This window comes from Oryzias latipes, chromosome 16, assembly GCF_002234675.1.
Source record: "Oryzias latipes chromosome 16, ASM223467v1".
Classification (NCBI taxonomy): domain Eukaryota; kingdom Metazoa; phylum Chordata; class Actinopteri; order Beloniformes; family Adrianichthyidae; genus Oryzias; species Oryzias latipes.
The window spans coordinates 15,360,372-15,387,136 of record NC_019874.2 but is presented as its reverse complement, the minus strand read 5'-3'; the positions used below and the strand labels follow the sequence as shown (position 1 = coordinate 15,387,136).

General features: G+C 41.5%; 1 long non-coding RNA gene across 2 annotated transcripts; it reads left to right on the top strand.

The window, feature by feature from the left end:
• The first annotated feature begins 565 nt into the window (after window positions 1-565).
• On the top strand, window positions 566-21,480 carry LOC110016645. Of its 2 annotated transcripts, XR_002291961.1 has the most exons (3): window positions 566-1,188; window positions 5,685-5,729; window positions 21,026-21,480. It is a non-coding gene; the product is annotated as an uncharacterized LOC110016645 (long non-coding RNA). The 2 variants fall into 2 exon arrangements; XR_002291960.1 differs by lacking the exon at window positions 5,685-5,729 and having other exon boundaries at window positions 582-1,188.
• The last annotated feature ends 5,285 nt before the right edge of the window (window positions 21,481-26,765 follow it).

Here is a 26,765-nt window from a genome sequence, read left to right as displayed (position 1 = left end):
TGTCCTCAAATCATCTTTATGCATGCTGGTGTTTATCATATTTTTTTGTATTGTGGCCATACCATATACTTGTAACTGTTTTTAAACTTCTGAATAGTTTACATTGTTTTTGTTCAAACCCCAGACGATTCCAAATTTTTGTTGAGCACACAGATACACTAAATCCCCTATGGTTGGTTCATACCAATTGTAATTTCCATTTTCCTTTTCTCCTGAAATTAAGAGACTTTTTTCCAACTGTGAACAATTTCTGGATGGTATTTAGCAGTAAGTAGTTATGTGCGTTAAATGATATTAGAATGTTTTGATATTTTACAAGATTCTGTAGTTTTAATAATTTCGACTGTATAAAATGTTGATTAGTATGCTTTAAGTATTCTACCTTTTGGAGGATCTGGAATGCTTGTTTTTGTGACATGCAAAATGACTATAGTGTAGATTTATAAATGTATAAGTATTACCATTTCTAATTTTGTTGATATTTACTTGTATACCATAATTAATAAAATACATTAGATTTGTAAACTTTTAAACAATTGGAGTTTTTTCCAGCAGAATCTATGCAATTCTGTCCTGTGTTCCACTCTGATTCAAAGCAAACGGTTTTGTGGCAAAAGAACCACACCATTAATTTCCCACTTGTTCATTGTTGATCAGAAATGAATGGAAGCTGTTGCAATCTTTCTATTTGGCAGACAGAGAAGACCAAAATTCTATTTCTTCCTCACATTGAGCTGATGCTGCCGTTGTTCCTAAAAGCTTTTTTTTTCTCTTTTTGGGGCTAAATGACTGTCCTGACACCATAAGGAGTATAAAAGACAGTTGCCTTTGTCACATTTTCAATACTGTCTTAGTTAGATCTTCAGTAAGCTTCTCACACATTTGATGTTGCAGGATAGGGACTCACTCACTGGATCAGTGTGAGTTCCCCCCATCTTGAGAGATTATGCATTGGCTGCTATGCTCCCTGCTGAATCCCTGCTGGGGCTGAGCGGTGTTCTGGGATGCAACCCAAGTCTAATCATCTGATACAAGTTTAAAAGTAGCCATGGGTATTTTTTTTGAGGGGCAGTCCACACACCCAACACATCCTCACAGACACAAGCTCACACAATGACGCTCACACTAGGATCCTCTTTGGAGCCAGTGGCCAGCTTTATCCAAATGTCCTCATGTGGCACAGGGCAGGTGAGACACAGATGAGTAATCCGCCCGCAGTACTCACCCATGTTGATTAGTACGTTTCGCATCTGTCTGCTCTGACTGTGTGTTGAGTGATTTGTCTCAGCAGTCATTAAATCGCTAACATTTATTGCATTTGCTCAAAGTGTTCTCTTACTGTGACCATTTGGTTGGGAACATTTTGTCCATCTTGAGTAGTGTAAACACATGATGTGAGCACTTATGAGTCGTGTATCACCATGCAAATGTGTAAATGTTTGCATGACCAGGAAGCTAATTAGAATCTTCTTTGAATTCAGGATTGTGTCACACAGAAACACCCGGTGGGTATTTCATTCTGACTCTTGTTGCTGCCATCTAAAACTACTTCAGCAGCAGACTAGTGAACTTGAGAATGCCATGGTAAGCTGTGTGACAGGATTGACCCAAGGGTCAAACGTTGATCACTCTTTATGTTTACCACAGGCTCAAAGAAGATATACCACCCAAATTGGTCAAGGTCTGGCCTTTTGTTTCATTGCAAGCCTAGCGTTACAGAGTTTGTTTGTGTCTTTCTTTTTAACATTTATATGTTGAGAAAATGAGGATCTTTTTTAGTTTACATAATTTGAAAAATGTTAGATTTCATGCTATTCTCATCTTTTAGTGATTCCAAGATATAAACTCAAATTGAATTGAATTAAATGTAATTGAAATAAATTGAATGTAGTCACCACTGATTCTCTGTCCCCAACTCCATCCTTTGTGGGAGGAGCCAGCAGTCCACCAGTGGTGACTGTTTCCCTTGGCCCTTGGCCTAGCAGTCCCTTCTTCACACTGGGAGAGAAAGATACCTGAGATCTCAGGGTATGTCATAAATCATGAATTATATAACTCCTCCAGCTTGACTATGTTTGATTTCTGTTGGACATTCTGTCGGGGGCTAATTGTCTTACTGGAGTGCTTTTAGGTGTTTTTTTTAGTGGCTCTGAATTGTGTCTGGGGTTGAGGGATGCTCATGACTGCCCAGTGGTTAGGGGCTCCTCATCTGAGGCTTGTGGGACTCTTGGTGGTGGAGCATTGTGCTGAACCCCGTCACTGCAGGGGGGACCTTCTTGATTGAATGAATGAAAACTTTATTTATTAATCCCAACAAGGAGAAACTCAGTTCCAGTACATCTCGATGAAGAAGGTCAGACAAACAACAACACAGGATACACACACATCTCGAGAGGTTACTGAGGTCAATGCAGCCGAGCGCCTTAGATGACCTGCGCCGGCGCACCTTTGTATAGCATGCAGATGGACCACGAAGAGGGCCGGGGTTGGGTTTGATGACAAAAAAAAGTCGTATCCCTACACTGCGTACAATGTGTGATTTAAACTGAATTAAACTTTACGATCTTGACTAAACTGTGTGGCATTGTGATGACTGCACAGGACTTGAGAGCAGTCTCTTGGGCCAAATCCCACCTAGTCCACAATGACTTATTCACAACATGCCATTTACACCAAACCAAGACAAATGCATGACATATTTTTCATCTTTCCAGGCTGCACTGAAAGTACTTTTTTACCATTAGTGTTCCAGCACAGGTAACACTTATGCCAGATTACACTCTGCCCAAGCAAGACTTGTCACAGCTTGCCTACTTCAACAACTTGCAACTATTCATGTTTGTGGTCTGTTTTCTTTGAGTCCAGCAGGTAGTTAGCTTCGGCACCAGACCAGATAGACCACTTATCATGTCTTCAAGTGTTTTTAATGCAATCCAGATCCTCTAAAGGTTGGATTAATTTGTTGCTGTTAATCTCATAACACACGCCCATGTTTTGCTCTCAGGGTTCAACTATACGGTTTTTGGGACCAGCAAACAAGGCTGTTGCAGACTTTCGCGAGCAGACCTAGTGTTCAATGCCTTGAAGTCAAATGTACTCTGGAACACAAAAAAATTGTGTGGTCTCAGTAGGCTTCAATTTTTCCACCATTACCACACATTCAGAAGATGCTGGATTGTAAACACAGATAAATGTACCACAGGGGCCAGTCTGGGTGTTGAGCTTTATGGTACTGGTTTAGGCCAGAAAACATGAAATTGAACGGACATGGAGAGAAGTTGAAGGTTCAAGGAATACATTTAAAGCTCACAGCAGGGTGAGGGTATGATGGCCCTTAGCAATCTGCTCACTGTGATTAGCAGTGCTCAAGAGTATTGCTTTAGTGGTTTTCCAGATGTGCCTGTGGTGTCAAGGGAGAGAGGCTTCAAAAGATGTGAAGCCATTAGCTAAAGAGAACTGTTAATTGTAAAGTAGTAGATGTAAGAAAGATTTGAGGTCTAGGTTTCTTATTTTTAGCTTCACTTTTTCCGGATCTGCCATTGTTCTTCTGTTTTCCATTGATTCTGTGACTAGATTTATTCCAATTGCACTGGATGCTTTTCTTTAAGTTGTTGGATCCACTTTTTTTCTTTTATCATTTATCAAGTGATGCACAGATTTTCTGAAAATCCTACTTGTTTGTGCTGTGGTTGATGTTGCTAGTTTTTTTTTTTTCTGATTATTGCAGAATCAACAAACTTGTTGAGGTTTCTAACATCAAATATGACCCTACAATATTAGGAAAATTCTAATATGTGCAAAATCAACAGATCCTTAGATTAATACTCTAAAATTAAACTGTGTATTGGCCATCATCTGAATGCACTGAAAAGAAAGGCATAGTGATTTATAATGGTCCTATTGGCAAACTATCATAACAAACAAGCCCCAAATGTAATATTGTCAGACACCCCCCAAACACACACACACACACAAACACACTAGTCTTTTCTTTTCTCTTTATCCTCTTGTCATTTACTCTTGATCCCTAATTTCCTTTGTAAGCTGACTTCAGCTGGATAAGACTCCAAATGCTTTGCAATCCAATGAGGTCTTCACCCCTGAACATGCTTAATTACAGACAGGGTTGTGGATAACACAAGAGTGTTTACCACGCCACTGGGCAAGGGTAAGTAAGGGTAGATAAGGGTAAGTAAACAAAATATATGTGGGACAGATGACAAATATTTTCTCAGTTTGACTTTTAGCTTGCAATGTACCGTGCAGATAGTCCTCATGTGTTTTTTTTTTTTACAACGTTCAGCAAAATCAAACATTTTTTCCCATAAAGCTAATATAGGCTAATTACATAAGCTAATTTTAATCAAATGTTCATATTATTTGACTGAATAAAGAACTACCTGCTGAAAATTCCGAGAAGCATGTTCGGGTGTTCGATAATTATCGGGATTGGAAAACTGGAGATGGCTGCTGAACAAGCCACACAATCCATTTCCTTCTGCTTCTGCTCACTTCTAAATTAAGCTGCAAACACATGCTCTTAAGGCTGAGTGATGCCTCTGTATTGAGGTGTTCAGCTACCTACATCCTGTGGTGTGCACCTCCACAGAAATGTAATTACAGTACACATCAGGGCCTCAGGAGCATGTGGGGGGCAGCAGAACTGTGACTGACCTTCTTGAGCAGCATTTTGCAGAAAATCTGGAAAACTTTCAGCAGGTTAAAGAGGAACCATTTTTCCTTCATTGCAGTATTTTCAGATTTATTTTTATTTTCTTATCAAGCAAATCCATTGGCACCTTCTCCTTCCTGTACTTGCTCTTCGCTGGCATTGAGTTGGAAATAGTAAACATAATTAAATGAGATAACAAGCTAATGCACAACACACTCAACTATGGCTCTCGTAGCAACATAAATGGTTAGATTTCTTAGCTGATAGATGTCTTCCCTAAGGCTGTGTGTCCACAGTTCTAATCCCGCTGACTGTCCACTGGTGCCACAATCAATTAATTTTTTGCTACAAATACTGGTGAAGCATCCTGAATAGTCATATATCAAAACACATTGATAATACAGTTTATTCAATTGTACATATGTGTCATGTCAAAAGTCTCAACTTTTAGGCAGATGGGTGACATGAGAGAAAAAACTCGATATGTTAATTTTGTTACACTATTTGTTATACTATTGACGCAAACATCACTTCCGGTCCAAAATCCCCTTAATTTAGCATCTATATGAAAGCAAAAAAATAAGATTTTTTTCATAGATGGAAAATAAAACAAAAGATCCTTCGCAGAAATAAATTTAGACATCAAGGAGTTAAATCAGAAAAAAAAATAAAAAAACAAGATGGATGCATTTATAAAAAAATAATAGAAATGATCAAGCACAGAACAGAGGGAAGCTCAAGTTTGCATGCTTAATAGCACCAAAGCAGGTTACTTCTATATGAGTCTGTATTCAACCAGATTCTTTATTCATGTTTTTGAAGAATTCTTCAAGATAAAAGGGATGAGGAATCAGCTTGGTCCATTCAATAGAATTTATTAAATACACAGAGTATTGGTATAGAGTTAGCATTGAAACTTCCTCCTCTGCACCTTAAGGGTAAAAGGAAAAGCAGAAGCTCAGAATAATTCCCCCAGTGTCTATTTTTTCCATCCATTTTCTTTCTTTTGCAGAAGGAGAAACTCCATCTCTGTGTGCAGTCGTTCCCTGGTTCTATGGTTTGTACTCCTTTTATTTAGCTTAGTGAAAAGTTATCTACTGTCGTCTTGTTCTGCAATAAGTTTATTTTTGTGTTAACAAATAAATAACTTTTTCAAGTGTCACCCACCAGCTGAGCATGATCAGGATGCTTTTATTTACCTTGCTTGTGCATGGGTAATTTTTTAATAAAAAATATATTTAAAGTGAATTGAATGGAATTGTGCCTGACTATATTTGGATTTGACCCGTTTCATGTCTGCATAAGGAGCTTTTTAAAATCATTTTCTAAACAAACTCAGCTGAAACTAATTAAATTGAAATGAAATGAAAGCTTTGACACACAGCTTGTGTGTCTATGGTTTCCTGTGGCAACTGCAATCCTTATGTACCAACATAAATAACATTTTCTTTGCACATATTGGGTATGCTGCTGCTTAGCAAATCTGAGCACTTCATTCATACAAGTTGCTTGACTCTCAGTGACTCCCATTTAAAATAGCAACAGCTCTGACATATGGAGCTCTGCTGGGGAAAAGTAACAGAAAGTAATCTGCCTCTGATTCCCAAGGCTTGGCCAAATACCCCCACCCCCTCAACAAACTAGGTCACAACTAAGCACAGCCAATAAGGACTGAAAATAAGAATTAAAAAAAGCTCTATAGAAAGAGGAAAGTACCAAATCAAAAATGGATCTTTTTGTTTTGAATTGGGATCATTCAGATCTTAATTCCTCTACTGCACTGTGATGGGCTGGGAACTGCTTGCAGGCTAAGCACTCTATTGTCTTTGGTTAGATGATAAAGGAACAAAGCTCTATATAGCCTGGAAGCACAAGTCAGCTCACAGCCCTACACATGAACACCGAGCTGTTGTAATCCAGTATAGACATAAGCTGTGGAATGTAATTGAAACAGTGCTGACAGTGGTGCTAAAATGAAACTGAAGCACATTGGAAGGAGGGTAAAGTGGCAGCAGATGGCAATTTTCTTTTGGCTGCGGAAATTTCTTTTCCTACTGGAAGACTTCTCACACCCTCGTTGATAACACAGTATCCAGAGCTAACTATTGACCACCTCTCCTTTGGATTTCCACAGTTTCGTCTTCCATACATGGGTGTTTTTTTTCCTGCTCCATCATGGCTGCCCTGCGGGCATGCAGTCTGCCCTTCTGATCCAAAAGATTCTGCAAAACCTCGCATATCCCTCCCTTGGGAAATAAGAGTAAAAGACAGCAGGTGGAAAAAGCGATGAAGAAGTTGTGAAAGATCTGATAAATAGTGGGAGTGTGACTTATGTTTTAAGGTTCACAGTCTGTCCTTTTGATGTACACACCAAAACAACCTGACGCCCACAGCAGCCAATCCCTGTGGCTGACATGACAGTCGGCTTGGCAGTCAACCTGCACGCAGGAGACTTTACTCCGTGTCTGTTCCCGCCCTGTCCTGCCGTGTTCACTGCCGTCCCCTCTCCATCCGCTACCTTCATAGCATCCTACTCCTCCCACCACCCATCCCTCCTTTTCATCTGCCAGTGCTTGTTTGGCAACCCAAAATCAAGCTCTCCTTTCTGCCAAACAGTCTCACTGTTTTGCCAATGGTTTTGGAAGCAACCATGCAGTGTAAAACTGGCACGCCATATGCAACAGAAAATGGTGCCCACTCACACTAAACTTTTTTATAAATAAAACTGATAGGCAGGGAGAAGGTCTGTTGGTGCATGAGTTCTCTAGTGGACTCTTTCCAGAAGGAGAAATTAGAAGAGGAAAGGAAAATGCAGAAAGAAGACCTACTAAACACAAACAGCTGCATGCAAAAATAGAGAATAGAAACTCAGCTTTATTCCTTTTCTTTGCAGAATTCACAGCAATGAAAAGGCTGGTGCCAAATAATATAATTAAAGCAACAGAAGAAATACTAATTAAGATATGGGTAATCATTATATGCATAGATGGCCAAAAGTGCTGTGATCATCACAGCTATTGTTTTTATTGTCTTTCATCTCGGTTAAGAGGCGATGAAAATCAATGGCGGGCTCCTCCTGTGGCTTGGCAACCATCTGAAGAGGATGGAGATGGCATGGCTTTTTCCTTCATCACACCCAGAGTTAGACATGTGTATCTATGTGATGCACACACATGGACTTCTCTCACCACTGGCTGCAGAGGAAGATTGCTATCGATGAGGCAGGGTTTTAATTGATCTTGGTCACAGTCTAATGTGGGGCAAGGATTAGCTGTTATCGGAGGAAGGAAAGAGGCAGAGGGAAGGGTTTTGGGAGGAGATATCCCGGTCTGACGTTAACACCCGCCACCCTTGATGACAGGGATTCAGAGATGTGACCCACAAAGATGTGAGAGTGCTGCTGGGAAAGCGCTGGTGGAAAGCTGGGCAGTGGATAGACAGGCAGCATCAAGCTGAACTTAATCCCAGTTTCCCTGTGACATTCTGGGGCAGATCTTAGTTATTTCTAGCCCTCTGAGGGGCAAGGAATAGAGCAAGTGCCAAGGTTTGGCCTGTTCTATTTAAATCCAACAGCTTTTACCAGGCTTTGTTAGGATTGTAGCTCACAAAAGTGAGGCACGTTTGATTTGGTAGATGAGTCAGAGCTGAAAGGCATTGATCATCTGCCTATGGAATTCCCTTAGCATCATCTTCACACACACAACTGTATTCTAAAGTTAAACTTTGCAACACTAATTCTTTGCAATTCCCTGTGGCTCAATAACACAAGAGATAAATAAGTAAAAGGGCATGCAGGGTCTCCTTTAATTGCTTCATTCTCAAAGCATAAGGTAGCGTCCCATGACAACTTCACATCAGTAAATATGATGTTTTTTTATTTTCTTATTTGTAGGCCATATATATCACAGGGTGTTTCCACTGTAGCTTAAGTTCCAGGGCAACATGAAAAACATTGCAGTACAGTGTGCCAGTTGGTGAAGCTTCAAACTGAATAAAAGAGAAAAACATCACAGCTCAATGCCTGTTTTGTTGTTTTGCAGCATGCTGCTTTTTTTTTTCTTTTTACCAAAGAGAACATTGTGAGTTTTCTAATCAGACAAAAAGAAACAAGGAACAACAGCAAAGGAGTTGAATGGAAAGCAAAAAAAGCTACATTATGGCAAGAAATAAAGTAGCTTTGACGCTTAAATCTCATGACTTTGTACATGGCAAGTTGCCTTTTTCCAATTTCTTGTGTTCTTCACGGATAGTGGGGGCTGTCAGCTTTCAGAGGGTGTAGACAAGCAAAACAAATCATCCAAGCCACAAATCTGGTGCTTCTTCTTGCCTTCTTTTTCTCCTCTTGGATAGTTTTTTCATTCAACACTCTCCACTTACAGTAAACTGTAGTTCAAGAGCCTCTTAGCAGTCTCCCTCACCCCACTCTGCCCACAGCTGCCTGCCTGGCTTTCTCCAAGTTCCCAAGACAACACTTAACCCAAAGGATGGACAAAAATTCATAGGCAGCAAAATTTTCGATTTGTCCTCGGAGAACCCGGTAAAAGAGATGCGCCTGAATTGGAAATTGTTCTGGCCCGTTACCTCCATTTGCAACTTTGTTTTGCAAGTGGTCAGTTAAGTAAAAGTTGAAGCATCTTCATCTTGACACAGTCGGAAACAAGATAGCATGAACAATCAGGTGTTTTCTTGCACTGATTTTGTTTACGGTGCATAAAAAACACTGAACTATGATCGACATGCAATTGATTTTCATATTGTATAAGCTAATTAAATTAGGAATGTTTCATAACCCCCCAGTGTGAGGCATTTTACTGTAACAGTCTCACATACACCCACCTTTATGAGCACCAAACATCTCTTTGGCCCCACTCATTCAGGGCCATAAAAACATATTTATGAGAGCATCAGGCCATTGAGCCACAGCAATGTTTGCCATTTTCTTTGCGCTCTATGATTCCATCCAAGCGTCAAGATTGATTCTGAGAGCTCCTACTGTGTCACCCTCCATAAGGAATATGTATAATTCAACAGCCTGTTTTTTTCCTCCTCTCTTTTGTTCACAAACATACACTCATACTGTTACCAGCCCTCAGCGACGAAGCCATCCAAGGAAAAAAGAGGATTGTCTGCTTGGGGAACAGAGAGAAGGGGAGGTGTGTGTGTGTGGCGGTGGTGGCGGTGGTGGTAGGGGGGGGGGGGGGTGAAGGAGTTGCTAGTGGGTTTGTGCTGATTTTTTTTTTCTCTTCAGTGCCCAGAGTGCTCCCAATGCAAGTCCAATGTTGTTCTTTATGCAGGGACACTAACAGACTGTCACATGGCAGGACACTGCCAACTGAACAATCACCAACACCAATCCTGCCTGCCAATTGTCAACCTGTCATTTCTAATAGCCACAGTGGGCCAGATGCTCACAGAAAAGGCAAGATAGTGGAACACATGCCACAGCCCAGACTACCTGAGCCTGAAGGAGAAACCACTGTAGTGTCTATGCAGACAATAGTGTGTACTATACCCTATAGAGGGAAGAATTGACTATGTACTGAACCGGTGATGTTTTGTGTGTAGTTCTGTTTGCACGCATGAATGATTGTGTACACGCAATGTTGTATGTGTGTGTGTGTGACTTTGCAGGTCCTATAAGAGTGCATTTCTGTCAAGAGTCTTCCTGGCGTCAGAGGGCTCAGTGGGCAAGGCAGGACTACAGTCATTACATCCACACTCGCATACAAGCAGATGGCAAAACAGATGATCCTCACTCATCTCACTCATGACCATCCATATTTATTTCATGGTTGCTGGCCCACGGACTCCCCATACCCATCTCTTCTCCATGAGTGGCTTGGCAGTGCGAGAGCTGCCATGCACACAAGTGTTTGGAAAATAAAATAAGCATGAAAAAGGAAGCAAGTGTAAATGAACACAAGTAAAAGCTGTGAACGCTGAAAAGGAAAACATTGGTACCCACTGGTTCTTTGCCTGTCTGAGCTGCTAAATAACTTCACATTGATCAAAGACAACAGCAAATCTATGTGTTGTTGTGAGCTACTGTTCATGACTAAGGCTGTGGTCAATGCTGTTTGACGTGATTTATACTGCATCTGAGAGTGCCAATAAGTGAAAGGTCCGATTGGCTCAATGCAGAAATTGAGAGAATTCCTCTTTACTCACTGCCTTGGCTTTCCTTCCATATAGCAGAGGAAAGAGCATCTTAGCCCTGAGACAATGTTACTGAGAGCCTCATACATTACAGATGTATTCCCTGGAGCTGTGCCACAGGTAAAAGGCCCAAATTGGTCCGCACCAGCACTGTTTAATGGAATCCAGTCTGACAAGAGGACATTTTTAAATCCACTTGACCAGCTCAATACACACTGTTTGACATCAATGCAGTACAGCTTTTGCTGAGGCAGGGAAGTTAGGGCTTTTAAAGGGATCCTAATGATCTCAACTCCCACTTTAATCTCAGTATATGGATGTGAATATTAAATGGTAGATTTATTAAGTTTATTATGTCACCCTCATTAAAAATCAAATGCCTTGTTTCCTCTTCACCCAATTGGGTTTCCGTTCTGCCCCCCCCTCATTGTTGATGTCTCCACACATGCTATGTGCACTTACCAGATGTGGCAGCAGTCCTGGATGACGACTGAAATTTAGGTTAATCATGCGAAGTGACACAGAGGTGTCCCTCAGGGCCAGTGGCTGTGTGAGCAACTCAATTAAGAGTAAGCCTCTTCAGACAGGACATATATGCAGGCTTGAACTCAGTGAGTCACAGCCGGAAGGGAAGCAGGGTCTCAGCAAAGTCCTGCCTGCGTTCTCTTTGCTCTGCCTGGGTAGGATTTGGATTCAGTGTCGGCTAGCAAAGCCAACGGCCAAAGTAACTGTGTGCTCCAGTTCCTCTGCTGCAGATTATTCCAGCAGCATATTTGACACACATAGACGAGTGGACAGCAGCTTTGTTGCATTATCAGTCAGCCGTGGCATTCAGACTTCACCCAAACCACCATTCCCCTCCCTGTCTTTCCCTCCAGCCAGACTAAAGATGAGGCCATGGTGGTGATAGTGGCCATGCTGATAGATTGTGGCCATCAAGTCAGGAGAGGTATAGAAAAAGCCAAGAGGTTTGGAACAGATAGCCAGCTCTATCAAGACTAAGAAAGGGCCCTTGGGTGTTGAGTGCCTTTATTTCCAATAGCAACAAGCAGATAAAAAAAAAGCAGCAAATCAGTTGTTTCTTGAGGAGGAGCTCCACTGCTGTTTTGTTTGACCCCAGGACAGATAATAGGGGAAACACCAGAAAAGTTCAATTGCCATAAAAAAAACAGACAGACATGGAGCCAAGAAAAACAGATGTGAAAAGCTAGAGCGACACTGCACATAAATTGATGGCTCTTAAGCTGTTTTCTATTGAAAATATTATTATGTAAAAATATATACAACAATAAGGGAAAGAGTGAACATGTTTTTGCTTTAGACATGTAGGGCTAATTCCCTTACAATGACTCGGTTCACAAAACATCCAGACTACTCCATGTTTCCTAGAATCAATGAAATATGCTGGAGGGGATATTGAGATAATTATGTGTCCCTCTTCTGAAAACAATGTTTGCTCCAGAAATATCTTATAATACCTCATGAAACCTTTAGAAAAAAAAAAAAGCTGATTAAATTTCTTAAATTTGCTATTAGTTGGATATGTACTCTTACAGTGCCGAGGGCAACATTAAACAAGCACCAAAGTTCCTTCATTTATTTATTCTCTACATCTGCTTCATTCTGTTTGGGGTCGCAGCGACAGAATCAGCAATCAGATTGAGTGTTTTTGAAGTGTGGGAGGGAGCCAGAGTATACTTTGAGCAAATCCGTACGCAATATTATTATACAAATGTGACTTTAAGGTGGTGGTTCTTGTTCAGTGAGGTGACAGTGTTTACCACTATCCACCCCTGAACCGTCGTTATGTCCTGTAATTACTGCTCCCTCCCAGAGCACAGCCCTTCAGGTGAATACATCATGAAAAGATGGCAGCGGTGGACCAGTTTCTGCTGAGCTTGATTTTCCCAGATAATCAGACCTGTTTACTTTTTAAAAAGGGATTGCAGAAGTGCATTTTCGACGAGACAGAGAGCCAACTGCCAGCAATCTTGCAGACAAGTCAAACTGAACAGTTCTTGCTGTCATTTTCAGAGCCTCCAAATAAAACCTTTCAGTCAGCAAACCTGAGTGTCTACAAAAGAAAAAAAAGTAGCTATGTCAACACTTACTCACCAACTCGGTAAAAACGATAATTTGACACCAGATTACAACATGTTCTGTAGCTGGAGTTGATAATTACATTTAAACCACTGCAGAATTAGTTGCAGGGACAAAAGACATTAAAGTCAACACAGATTTTACTCTACAATCGCCGGCCACTTTATTGGATACACCTTGCTAGTACCAGTTGGACACCCTTTTTTGCTTTCATAACTGTCTTAATCCTTCATGCCATCGATTCAACAAGGTACTGGAGAATTTGGTTCATATTGACATGATATCATGACGCAGTTGCTGCAGATTTGTCGGCTGCACATCCATGATGCCAATTTTCCGTTCCATCACATCCTAAAGTTGCTCTGTTGGGTTGAGATCTGGTGACTGTGGAGGCCAATTTAGTACAGTGAACTCAATGTCATGTTCAAGGAAACCATCTGAGATGATTCCAGCTTTATGTCATGGGGTGTTATCCTGCTGGAAGTAGCCATCAAAAAGTGAGTACACTGTGGTCATAAAGGGATGGACATGGTCAGCAACAATACTCAGGTAGGCTGTTGCATTGTAACCATGCTCAATTGGTACTAAGGGGCTCAAAGTGTGCAGAGAAATATACCCCCACACCATTACACCACCTGCAGCAGCCTGAACCGTTGAGACAGGACAGGAGGGATCCATGTTTTCATTTTGTTGACCCTAGCATACGAATGTCGCAGCAGAAATTAATACTTCAAATTCGGTGAGCCTGTGCGAATTGTAGTCTCAGTTTCCTGTTCTTGCTTGTTATTGCCTTTTTATTTGTTGGAACCAATCTGGCCATTCTCCTCTGACCTCTTGCATCAAGAAGACATTTCTGCCCACATTTTCCTGTCAGCGAATCAATAACATTCTAAAAAGTTTAATTCTATCGTGGCCTAATAAATGAGGCTCAAAACGCATGCTTATTCAGTTGAATCAATGTTTCGGGACTTGATGTATACGCCTGTGACCCTGCGACGTATTTTTGGCAGTTTGACGGGTGAACATTCGTATTCAAGACTTCCAAGAGTCGTATTCAGAACAAAGATGAATCGTACTCAAAACAGACATGTCAAACGTAAAACTAAATGTTGTATTCGTAGTTTTGTGCAAGTTGTGCACAAATTATAAATTTGTCCAAACATTATCTTTATGATAATTTTTCTTATTGACACATTATCAATTTGTTCACAACTTTGTTTTTATGAATACGTTTCTTATTGACAGATTCCTTACCCCATAGATTTGTCAGAAACATTTCTTCTTCATGTCTTTGTAACTGCACTGCCTCTCTGTGTGAGGAGTCAACAAATAAAAGCAACATTATGAATAGGGATGCATTATATCACAACTAAACACAGAGAATGTTTGGAATAACCTCTGATTTTATGTCATTCTCTTCATCTTCTCCGCTTTTCTGATTGGCAAACAAGAGTAAACAACAATGAAAAACAGTTTTAATGTATCAGCTAACCTTTGAGTTCAGCTGGACTTGTTTCCGTGGCTTTTTAGATCAGGTTGTGGTGATCTGACCTAAAGTCTTTCCAAAAGGATAATGAGCCTCTTGCTGCCCAAATGAATGGCGTGGGTGGTCAAGGTTCACCCTTTTTCTTGATAATGAGCTGCAATATTTTTTTTTTGTTGTCTTTAAATAAAAAAATGGCTATGAAGCTTTTCTAGTATTATTTATTTTATTTTATTTTTTCCAATTTTCTCATATATGTAACAACTATGGACAAAAAGCAGATTTCAAATAACAGCCTAAAGCTTGATCGTGAACACTGTTCTGTAGAACTATGAGAGCAAACGATAAGAAATGCAACACCAGTTGACACTTTGAGGTCAGCTCTTCATCTTTGGCTCTTCAGCAATCCTGACTAACTGCGGCAGCTTTGAGGGGGACATCCCAACTGTTTGTTCGTGGAGCTAATTAGGAGAGGCACACAAAACAACATATCAGGGGCACCAAATCACCTCTGAAGGCTTTGAGAGTTTCAAACCTGGCACTAGTGCAGGCCTCCCTACTCTTCACCCTTAGGCAGTGGTTGCTGTGGAAAAAGGTAGACAATCCAGTGATTTTGACCATCAAGCACAAGTCATCTTCCCAGAGTGGGCAGAGAACACAGATGACAGTTGTTGCAGCCAGTAATCGTGTGATAAAAGCAGTCTGTGTGCGTGTGTGTGTGCGTGTCAGTACAAGTGCATGTGAGTGTGTGCCAGTGGCTGAGCAAACTAGATAAGTGGAAGATGGGAGGAAGAGAACAGTCACTCACAGTATAGCAAGTTTTCAATTGCAGGCCTGTCAAGTATGGACTTCTGTGTCAGCCACAGTGCACTCCCAGTAAGCAACTAATTCTCCCACTGCACTCAGGATTACAATGATTGTCCCCATCACAAATGCCCCCTCTACAGCCACAGACATACATGTTTGGACAAAATGTCCAGGAACGGCGGAGATTCCTTTTTCTGTGGTGCCATAGCATCGACAGGAACTGAGTCAAATCAGTATGCAGACTTGTGTGACAACTGACTCTCCTGCAGGGGAATTATCCAAGCACCTCTTTATCCTGGCTGAAGGTTTTGAGGCGAAAAAACATGATGGCTCCTTCAGAAACTTTCACTAGGTTGTTAAAAGAGTGGCTGATGCCTTTGCTGGAAAGGCAAATTTCCACTTCTCTCCTTCCCCTTCTCTTTTGCGATAACTCATCATCAAGAACAGGAGTGGAAATAAAAGTGCTAATGGCATTTCCGTTGTGAAGATAGGACGCCTGTAGAACAGTGATTTAAATGCTCTGTTTGATACCGCTGTGGATTCAGAACACCTACCCTCAACGCCTTACTGTTCGCTAATTATCAGCAGGAATGGGGTGGTGTTGGCCCAGTGGAATAAACTGCGAGGGTATTTGATGCCGCAGAGGCACCGCTCTGCTAATAAAGCACAGTGGGGTCAGAGGAGATCTGGAACCTGGCCCTGCAGACTTCCACACACAGCAATAATGAAAGCGACAGTGATTTCATTGAGACTTTGATTTAACAGTTAATGGCTGCTCACAGAAAGCCTCACATCCCTGCTCATCATGGTGCTCCTTATAGTATTTCTCCTGACTCACAATCACCAAGCCCTGACGTTACCAAGAATTGATTTAATCTGACCTTTGGCACAGTTTCTGCTAAATCCACATTAATCCGTCTAGGATTAATGAAAAGAGTGGAAAAAGAAGTTATGGTGATCCAACAAATGTGGCTCAGGCTGGCGACATTAACTCTGAATGCATTTTCTCCCACCTCCATTACACTTAGTTGGTTCGTTTTTCTCCAATGATCCTCAGAATGTAACTTTGACTCTTTCTGGTCAGCTTTGAAGAGCACTGATTTTATTAGACGATTTTAAAAAAGGAAAGTAATTTGCCCATAGATCTGTGAAACCATAAACCATCACACTTTACAATCAGCAGTTGTGGACACAGTGCTACAGACACCCCAATTCCCACTGTAGACTGTTTGCTTACATTCCTTCTACCGTTCTTGAACTGTGGCCTGACCAGCCAACCATAATATTTGCCATGTAGCAGTCACAACAGGTTTGATTCTTCCCTCAGCCCAGTCCTTGCACATCGAGTTAACAGGTTTCAGCTGCAGCGAGGGCATGTCAACCCAAGAACGCACTAATCAATCATATTTCACTTCAGGCACACCCGGACTAAACCACAACCTACCATCATGCTCCCTCCCTCCTACAGCTCCTTGTTCTTTGCTTTTCTTGGGTCTCTCGAGCCCACAATGCGGGCAATGCTTAATGAATCAGACAAGCTGTTCACATGGACAATAATGAGCAGGTCTACGTTGAGGGGAACCACAATTTCTACTTTCCACTAAAGCACTTGAGCTGGTGTTAAAACAATAATGAATAGTGCCAGAGGGATCTCAGTTTAATATATTCTTATTAAAAGGTCAGCGCTGCACCAGACTTGCATGGTGTCACAACAAATCTTTGACAGACCCAAGCAACTGTGATGTTTTTCAACTCTCAGCAAACAGTCCACGAGACATGAAGTTAAAACCATGTTTAGTGAACTTGTCTTAAAGTAAATAAGGTCGGCCAATGTAAACAACGAAGAAGCATATCTGTGGTAATAAGCTTCTTTAGACGGCTTTGATGTATTCATAGATAAATTGCCGTATCTCCCCGCCCCCCTGCACAGGCCCTCAGGACAACATCTTAAATGATATAAATCAGCTTTACAGCAACTGGTCAAAATTCCTTATTCACAGCACAGGCCTTTCAAGTTATCATCCATCAGCAAAACTAATCTATTTTCTTCTGAAAAGGGCCCTTTTTCATTTCAATTCACGGATCCAGTTAATTTGATCACGACCTGTTTTAATACAACACGCATTATGTGGAACAGTTGTACCCTTGAGCAATGTACTTTACCTGCATTTTACTGATGCAAAGCCAAGCTTGGGTCCTAGAATTTCCAAGTCATTTGGAATTAATACACGCCATTAAATAATAACACTAATTTTTAGCCAGGGTCTATATTCCATTTAAATCATATTTCCTGCAGTGTGTAAATGTCTGACTGACAAATTGTTACAAACATCTGAGCTTTTGACATATGGTGAGGTGAGACCTTGGCTTAAACTCAACAAAATTACAGTGAAATGCAATAGTATGATTAAAACATCTGTTTGTGTGAAAAATAATGCAAATTAGTCTTTTTTGTTAACAAAATTATAGGCCTGTCCAAAAAACAAATAAAAAAGAGTATAGAGTTGAGAAAGTGTTCGGTCTACTAGTGTTTAGAAAACACTGGGGAAAAAATCTCTTCCGTAATGATTTAACATTTTGCAAAGCTTCTTTTTGTTAGCCTGTTTACCTGTATGCACACCACAACATACATTGTAGCTACAATTTTTCTCATGATCAGTCCACCTCCGCGCTTAACGCATATCCCTTTTTGGTATGCTTTGTGTTTAAATTAGGTTTTGTGTTTCTCTCACATTGACAGTCCCACAGGGTTTCACTTGTTAACCCTTGTGCTATCCTAGGCATTTTAACATTGGGAGTTGGGTCATCTAGACCCAATAGACAGTGCGTTAAAACTTTTTTCTTCAATGATTTGTGATCTTCACTGGTGTCCATGGATTACATGAAGTCTTTCCACCTTTATCCACCTTTGTCATGGTAGGGACCCCAATGTAAGGATGGGGTCATCTAAGATAGCACAAGGGTTAATCATCCACATATGGTTGTGTTTTAGCCAATTAACCCACAGTATTTTTAAGAGTCTAGTTTGCCAGTCTGTCTTTGCAAGGTCAGCAGTTTTGTCACCCCGTTAGTATCTCTTTTTATAGGTTAACCCCAGTTTTTGTTTCATCCTAATCTGTTGATTTTGTCACGTTTAAGTTTATTTTTCATGATTAAATTGAGTTTCCATCCACAGTTCTTGGTCTTCCACATTTGGATCCTCCACACAATTTTTTTCTTGCTGGGGATATTATAAAATTATCCTTTAGTTTAAAATAGTTCTTAAGGCTAACTTTAGGAACAAAAACTAAAATAATAATCCGGTAGAAGAAGAAGCCCATTTTGCGAAATTAGTTGTGCATCAGAAAGAAAAACTAAGTCAGAATGCAATTTTTTTTCATGAAGGATTTTGATATTTTGAACTTAGTTTCAGCATTTCCGTCTGAATTTCTGAAAACATTTTTTTGAATCCAGTTTATATGTTTTGACACAACAAGGCGGTGCCTCTGCGGTTTTAAGATCGCTGCATTGGCTCCCTGTGCAATTCAGAATTGATTTTAAAGTTCTTTTATTGGTTTACAAATGTTTTTATGGTCTCGGGCCTTCATATTTATCTGACATGATTTTAAAGTATGAGCCCTCGCGGACCCTGAGGTCCTCTGATACAGGCCTTTTGGTTATTCCAAAAGTAAGAACAAAAACATACGGCGAGGCCTCATTCAGTTTTTACGGACCTCGCCTGTGGAACAGCCTCCCAGAGAGCCTAAGGGCCGCAGAGACTGTTCATGTTTTTAAAGGAAGGCTTAAGACCTACCTTTTTAATTTAGCTTTTAGTTGAATTTTAGGATTTTAAGTTTTTTTTTTTTTTTAATATTTTAATTATTTATTTTTCTTTTAACTAGTTTTATATGTGTATGTAAATACATTTATTTATTTATTTATCCTATTAATTTTTAAGTCGCTCTTACTATTTCATATGCCTATTAAGGTTCATGTAATTATTTGTTTTTTGTCCATGTTTTATATATATTTTAATTTTATTCCTTTTACATTTTATTACACTCCAGTGTTTTCCTCTGAGGGATCCTCCACATCAGTGACTGACCCTTCTCAGTGAGCGGGGACGCTGCAGTGGGATCTCCTGGGTCTGACTCTTTTGATCGGATCTGGGGGGTTCTGTGGTAGTGTTCTCCGTGAACTTGGGTTGGGGGGTCGCTGGTGTGGACATGTCCCCAAAATATCGTTTCCCCACTTCAGGACAAACCCTGGTTTCTACATTCTATCATTTTATCACTTTTTTAATTTATATATTCATTTATTTATTTATTGATGTGTGTGTGTGTGTGTGTGTGTGTGTTTTTGCGGGGGGGGGGGGGGGGGGGGTTGTCTCACGGTTTGTCTTGTCATCTTGTTTTTAAATTGTATTGTATTTTATGCACAGCACTTTGAGTGACATATGTTGTTGAAAAAGTGCTATATAAATAAAGGTTGATTTGATTTGATTTGAAATGAACATTTGTATCCTGCCTTTATGCTGAAGGAGTTGGGATCCGCTCCAGCAACCCCTGTGAGCCTGCACAGGAGGAAGCTGAAACAAAAGATGGTTGGATGGTTGTTTTACAATTTTAAAAGTCTCCACATTTATATATCAGTGGACTGTAACTGAAGTGGCTGATATCATGAAGTCCTACCAATGGCTAAAAAGGGCTGGCCTTATAGGACAGCACTGAAGCACTCATCCTGGCAGCACAAGAACAAGCCCTTAGCACCAGAGCGATAAAGGCTCAGATCTACCACACCAGTAGGCTGTGCAAAGAGTTGACTGAAAAATCCAGCACATAACTGCATACAGGGTGTAAGATGCTGACAGAGAAAGCATACATGGAACCAAGTGGCTGGAATAATATACAGAAAGACATGTGTGCAGAATATGGACTGGAAACCCCAGGGTCAAAATGGGAAACAACCCCAAAAGAGGTAGAGAATGAGAGAACAAAGATCCTGTAGGAATTCCAGATACAAACGGAAAGAATGGTAATGATGAACCAGCCAGACATTGTAGTGATGCATAAAATACAGAGAAAAGTTGTTGTGGATGTGGCTGTACCAAGTGAATGAAAACTCCAGGTAGAAGGAACATGAGAAACTGGAGAAATACCAGGAACTCAGGGAAGAACTGGAGAAAGCTTGGGGGATGAAGGTGCTAGTGGTGCCTGTGCGGTGACCTGTAGAAATATAGTCTCTCGAGGTTTTACACTCAGCAGATTTTCACTGTGATTTCTCTAAAGATTGTTTTTTTATGTTGTCAAAAATGCATTTTATGTATTAATATATTTATTTAAAATCATGAGCTAAAATTTTACACCAATTTTACACCAATATTTGCCTTGTTTTCTATTGTTACCTTTTTTGTTGAAAAGATGCTTTTTCAAATTTATGATAGTGATGTTCACATTGAGGAGGCAGGAATAGTTTTCATTGAATAATTTTCTGTGAACATGTTGTTGCACAGTTAAGCAAACAAACAGGGAGTCAGACCGTCATAACAACCTCGAAAGGAACCTGCAAGGTTTTTGGTTTGACAAAAAACTCAAATCAATCCCTTCTTTATAAACAGGGAAAAAAGTCACAGGAAGTTAGGAAAGGTGAAAGCCTTTGTGGAGTTACGTCAGATCTCTTTTGATAATTGCTCATTTTATTAGTTTTTTATTCAAATTCTGATAAAAATGATGAAGAAAAGAACATTGATTAAATTTCTACGTGCTTAATTTGTAGGCAGAAGACTGGCAAGGGTTCATCATTCAGTCTTCTTAAATCCTTTTCTTCAGGATGAAGATGTGGATCTATATTTGAAATGTCAGAGAAAGTGTTATGGTGCCTGTCAGTCTCCTCCCCCTCCCCCTACTGCTCTGCTCCTGACTCCACCAGCTGGGACCAATTCACCTCATCACCTGCTCTGCTCTTAAGGAGATCCAGACCCATTAGCCAACGCCAGTTCGTTACCCTCTATGGTGACTCTACCTGGTCTCAAGTCTAGTTCATGTTTTCTTGTTTAAGTCTGGCCTTGTGCTTAACCTGCCTCTCTCTGTCTCAGGATTCCAGTCTCTAAGAGTCCCCAGTGTGGATGTCAGCTCGAGTTCTCCAGCAGTCCGGTGGAACCCTCAAGCTTTGCCAAGCCGCGCTTTTACCTCCAGCCACGCCACAAGCCGCTTTCCTCTCCAGCTGCCCACCAAGTCACACCAACTTTCCTGGAAGGAAAATAAAACCCATTTCTTACCTTTCACCTATCTTCGTCCTCTCTCTGGGTTTCAGCGTCTGGGTCTGTCAATCCTTCAAGTCATGACAGAAGGTGCAGAGCACGCAAACACATGTGGTTACGTCCACAACAAAAAATCTAGTCAGGAAATACTAGAAGAAACGACAACAGCAGGGAACAAATTGCCATCCAATAAGACAGCTTTCACGCAAGCAGACAGAAACAATAGTGGACTATTTTAAATCTGGTCTTGCAGGAAAATGAATTATTTATACATCTCCAGCTAATCGCTGAGAGCTGGATGTGTATGAGGAATAAATATTACCAGAATTATTGCATTTTAGATTTTTAACTATAAAAATAAAATGCTAATTCAGTTTTTGGTATTACAGACATAATCAAAGAAACATTAAAAGTCTGCTTTATTGTCACTTAAATGGTTTCCCAATGTGCCCACAATCCTCCAATGCACACTCAAGCAGAAATAGAATTTGTGCGCTCCTCCACTCAGTAATTTTGAGGAGAGATGGTTGAGTAGTAAATGACACCTTTTTTTTTTTTTTTTTACATCAGAAAAAAATCAGTTTCTCACCCTCAGAAACAATTTGTCAGGCTGCCCTACGAATCAGAACGTCTCCAATTACAGATGTTTATTCTTCGCCTGTTGAGGGGAGACGAGGGAGCGAGGTGAAAGGATCCAGTCGTCTGTATGTGGAAAATCAAAACACGGATCATGTTTTTTAATAACAGCAATCTGAGTCTCTCTTAATGTTGACTTTTGAAACAGGGAAATCAGATCTGCATTGATGTATCTTTTCAATCCTCGTTATATTTCTGAGCATTGACTGCCACACATTGACACTGCCACGACTGAGGAAGAACATTGTAGGCTCCTTTATTTAAAGGGGAAGGATCTATCGACCCTTTAGACAGCTAAGATACACTAGAAGATCTTTAGCTCCCTTTCTTGGCCAGTCTCTCAGCCTGAACACAGGGGATCTTTGTGTGTCTCTCTTTCTCGTAGCTGGCAGCTGTGAGCTCAGAAATCAACCATAGGTCTACACATTTACCATTTTTAAGCTCTACTATTTCTTTTCCGTTTTCTTTTATTCTACTCTAAAAAGAAAAAACAGAAATTATCTTTTTGTAACATTTAGGAAACACCCTTTATAAACCACTAATACCAATTGAAAGAGGAATAGAATAAGGAGAAAAAACTGAAATCCAAGATATTTACTGAAATAAAATCATAAAATGTGAAAAAATGTCAAAAGTAAAATACGCTTACACTGACAGAAATGCGGTATTGATTTAGAGCGTGTTGGCATTAACTTAAAGGCTTTTTAGACTTAAGTGGGGCATATACAGAGCAGAGGATGTGGTATGTTTTGTTTATACCTTGTTATAATCTTGCAGGACCATTAACGTATTTAAATAAGTAAGCCCAAGCCCTTCCATATGTTACATTTTAAATCCTGTCATCTCCACTCAGTGTAACAGTTCAGAAAGTCCATTTAGACTGAAAGCCCCTTAAACAAGGTAGTTTTGCGAAGCATTTGGAGGAATCAGCAGTCTTTGATCCCCTCTTTCCTCTACAGCCGTTGGCTCCCCTGACCTTTTGCAAACCCGAAGTGACATTCTCGCTGGAGCTGAGACAATCTGACAAATAAGTGATGACCATCCACATTTTTAATTTAGAAGTATGATAAAAAATTTAACCACCGACAACCTCCGCCCTTGGTTTTAGAAAATCTTCATCCATACATCCTTTTTTTTTTCTTACCCTACCACTGACTTTTTTTCACACTTTTTAGGAACCCATGAAAACAGTAACAGCTCAAACTTGTCTACTCATCTGCAGCACATTGCATCATTAACACAGTTATTCAAAGGTAGATAATAAAAAAAGGTTACAGTGTTAAAAGTAATGAAATGCAAAATTTAAGGAGCTGAAATAACTTTGTTTGATTTTGTGGACAACACTGTAAAAGCTATCAGGTTTTTCAACAAAAAGATGCAAGTTCTTATGTTGAAGCACTTTCTTCATTAACATAAGGAACACAAAGGCAAAACTCCAATCCAAGATTTTTTCAGTTAATATTGAAAATGAGCCACTAAGTTAAGTTGTTATAAACTCTTGAATCAAAGTTTTTACTTCAACAGCATTAAGAACAGGAATGAAATAATTAAGCAGCCTTCACTGTCACTCAAGGAGTCAAGTCTCCATAAGGGTGACAGCTCTGGAACTACTTTAGCCATTTTTCTTGCCTTGGGTTGACAACTATGAGTACAGATATTCATGCTACATTTTGCAATTTTACTTTGAAATGGACGTATACTTTCCGTGCTCAGATTGTTAACGTCACCTTAGATGATGTATCATTGCCTTTATTGTTGGACAAGCTTTCATTCTGCTGAGATTTTCTGCATTTTTGACACACTATGGGATTTGTATGGTAGGGGATTGCCTTTTTTTTCTAAATCTAATACAAGGATATGATGTTAGGTGTTATCCTCTATGAAAAATCTGCAGAAGTTTGAGGGGAAAAAACTGGATCTGAAGTCACATTTTGACCCAAGAGAGCATCCTTTTGTTTAGATCCACTATGGTGTTTTTATTAGATCTTGATGAATTGAAAATTATTTTATGACTATGATATTTGTACTTTTTTGTAAAAGCTATTTCTTGCCACATGGATGTTGAAATTTGAACATTTGTGGTGTAGCCATGGAAAAACCCTGGGATGGCTAAGCTCACCAGTTTTTGGTTTAATTCTCTTGTGCTAAATTTTAAGATGAAATAGGCAAGATTTCTATGAATCTCCACAGGAGTTGTTTTGGGGAAAATAAAGTGCTTATTTATAATAATATTCCTCACGCTGCACTCACTGACACCTACCCTTGACGCCTTGACGCCCCGGCCGCGGAGCAACCACCAACGTTTTTTTTGGACTTCGTTCATTGCCACATCATGGATGTTGTTGATCAAGTAGCTTGCTCTATAGAGGCGCCAGCAAGCACATCGCCATGTCTGGGCTCACCAGATCCTTCAGAGTATGGTCAATTTTTTTCCCTTTCTGCAGGAGCTGTGCATAGATGTGACGGCCATTTTAAATGTTACTGTGCCTCAGTTTGAAAAATCTCTCCCGCATTAACCATAGAGGGGAAAATAAAAATAAACTGGAGATCTTTATATATTCTCTCGATGAAAATAAGAACAGCATCATGTGCCCATGGAGCTGGAGTGATCGCGCCCGCTACAACGGCACACTTGGCAGCTCTCTGTCTACCGGGCAGCCAACCGCCCGCGGGCCAGGATAGAGAGTGACGGTGCTTGCTAGCTCTGCCAGACCCTAGGCAGAGGCGCTTGCTCAATCCTTTTCCTCTGCCCGGTACGCTGAGTTGCCGGAGACAGTCCCGGTTACTGTTGGGAAAAAACGGGACACACCCTGTCGCAGAGCCCGTGGAGCTGGAGCGTTCGAGCCAGACTCTGATTGGTTGATGCAGCTTGCTGTGTCTGACACCCAAATCGCACTGCAGAACCTCAGATCGTGTCAGTACATTGACTTAACATAGAAACTTGATGCCCCTGACGCACGAATCGCGTCTGGTGTGCTTGCACCTTTACAGTGACATGATGGCCCTTTGGCTTATAAAGTGTTTGCTGGTATTGTTTTTAAAAAAATGTCCGCAAAGTGATCAAAAGAGAAATATTATTAGTGTTATACATACTGTAGTGACGGTCACACACCCATTCGTCTGCTGCCAGATCTGGCAGCGCAAAGGATTATGGGATGCAATTTCTTCTGCTGGTTTTGGCCTGATCTGAGTGGGTGTGTGGGTTTAATCTATGTGTTTTATGTCTGACTGTTCTTCCGTTCGGTGATAGTTATTTTACCCTGGTGGTTTATTTTGTCCTGCATCGTAAGTGAGGAGGGGGGCAGGGAGAATGACCCCACTGCATGTCACACTGTTCGAGGTCAATAAAAAGAAACCAGTTCTGCAAAGTTCCTATCTCTGCCTCGTTCTTCGTAGCGTTGCTACATTGGTGTCAGAAGTGGGATCATGGAACAAGACAGAATGGAAAGAGAGACCGCTCGACTGCGCAGTGAAAGAGCAGCATGGCTGGCTGAGAAGTGGAGAGAACCTGGCCTCCCCGACGGAGCAAGCTGCGGACGTCCACGCTTTGCGGAGACGACGCAGAAGAGCGACACTCCTGGCAGGTCCCGGCTCTGCAGCTCAACTGAGCAGCAACTCGCCACCGCTGCCGCTGCTGTTCCCAAATCCACTGTCAAGTTGCCGAAGTACGACGGAACTAATCAGCTGGAACTGTACCTCAAGCAAGTCCGAATTGCAGCAGCACACAACGGATGGAGGGAAGAAGAAACGGCCACTCACCTGGCGCTGGCCCTGGAAGGACGAGCACAGCAGATACTGATGGACCTGGCACCTGCGGAGGAGCGGGACCTGGGCGCCCTAACCACGGCCCTGGAACGGCGGTTCGGCCGGTGCGCGTCAGAGACGCACGAAAGAGAGCAGCTGACCAGTCGCTGCCGTCGTGATGGAGAGAGCCTAGGCGCCCTAGCTGCAGACATTCAGCTACTTGTCCGGCGGGGTTACCCCTGATTTTCTTCAGGAGCGCAGGAAGAGTTAGCTCTCCATGCGTTCCTGCAAGGACTCACACCTGAACGGCTCCGCCAACACGTCCGCCTGGCCACGCCGCAGACACTGGAGCAAGCAATCCGGGAAGGAGAACGAGCAGAGGCCATCCTCTCCACTTCACGTGTGGTGCCCGGCACTCAGCCTTGCGTGAGAATGCTCAACTATGAGGAGGAGGAGGCAGAAGACATCTTCAGCGTCCAGTCATCGACGCCACGGCCGTCTCAGCGCCATCCATTGGCCTCCCGACGTCAGCACCGTTCCTCTGATCGTTGTTACCGGTGTGGGGAGCCTGGGCACATCGCACGCAACTGCCCTGCGCCAGCACCAAAGACCAGAGCAGCTTCGCCGGGAAACGGCAACGGGATGACCAGGTGAAGGGGCTGCCATCCCACCCACCAACGCCCCTTCAAGGCCGATGCACTCTGGTTGGACGTTTGGGGTATACCAGAGGACTTTATCTGAGTTGCCAGCTGGAAGATCAATGGTGTCAAGCGTTAGTGGACACCGGGTCCACCATCTCTTTTGTGCGGCGGGGGTTTTGCCAGGCACCGCTGGTTCCCTTCTGGAATCATGGACCCCCACCGGCACCCAGCTAATGACTGTGACTGGAGAAAAAGCGGGGCTTGTGGCGAGGAAGCTGCTGCGGATCC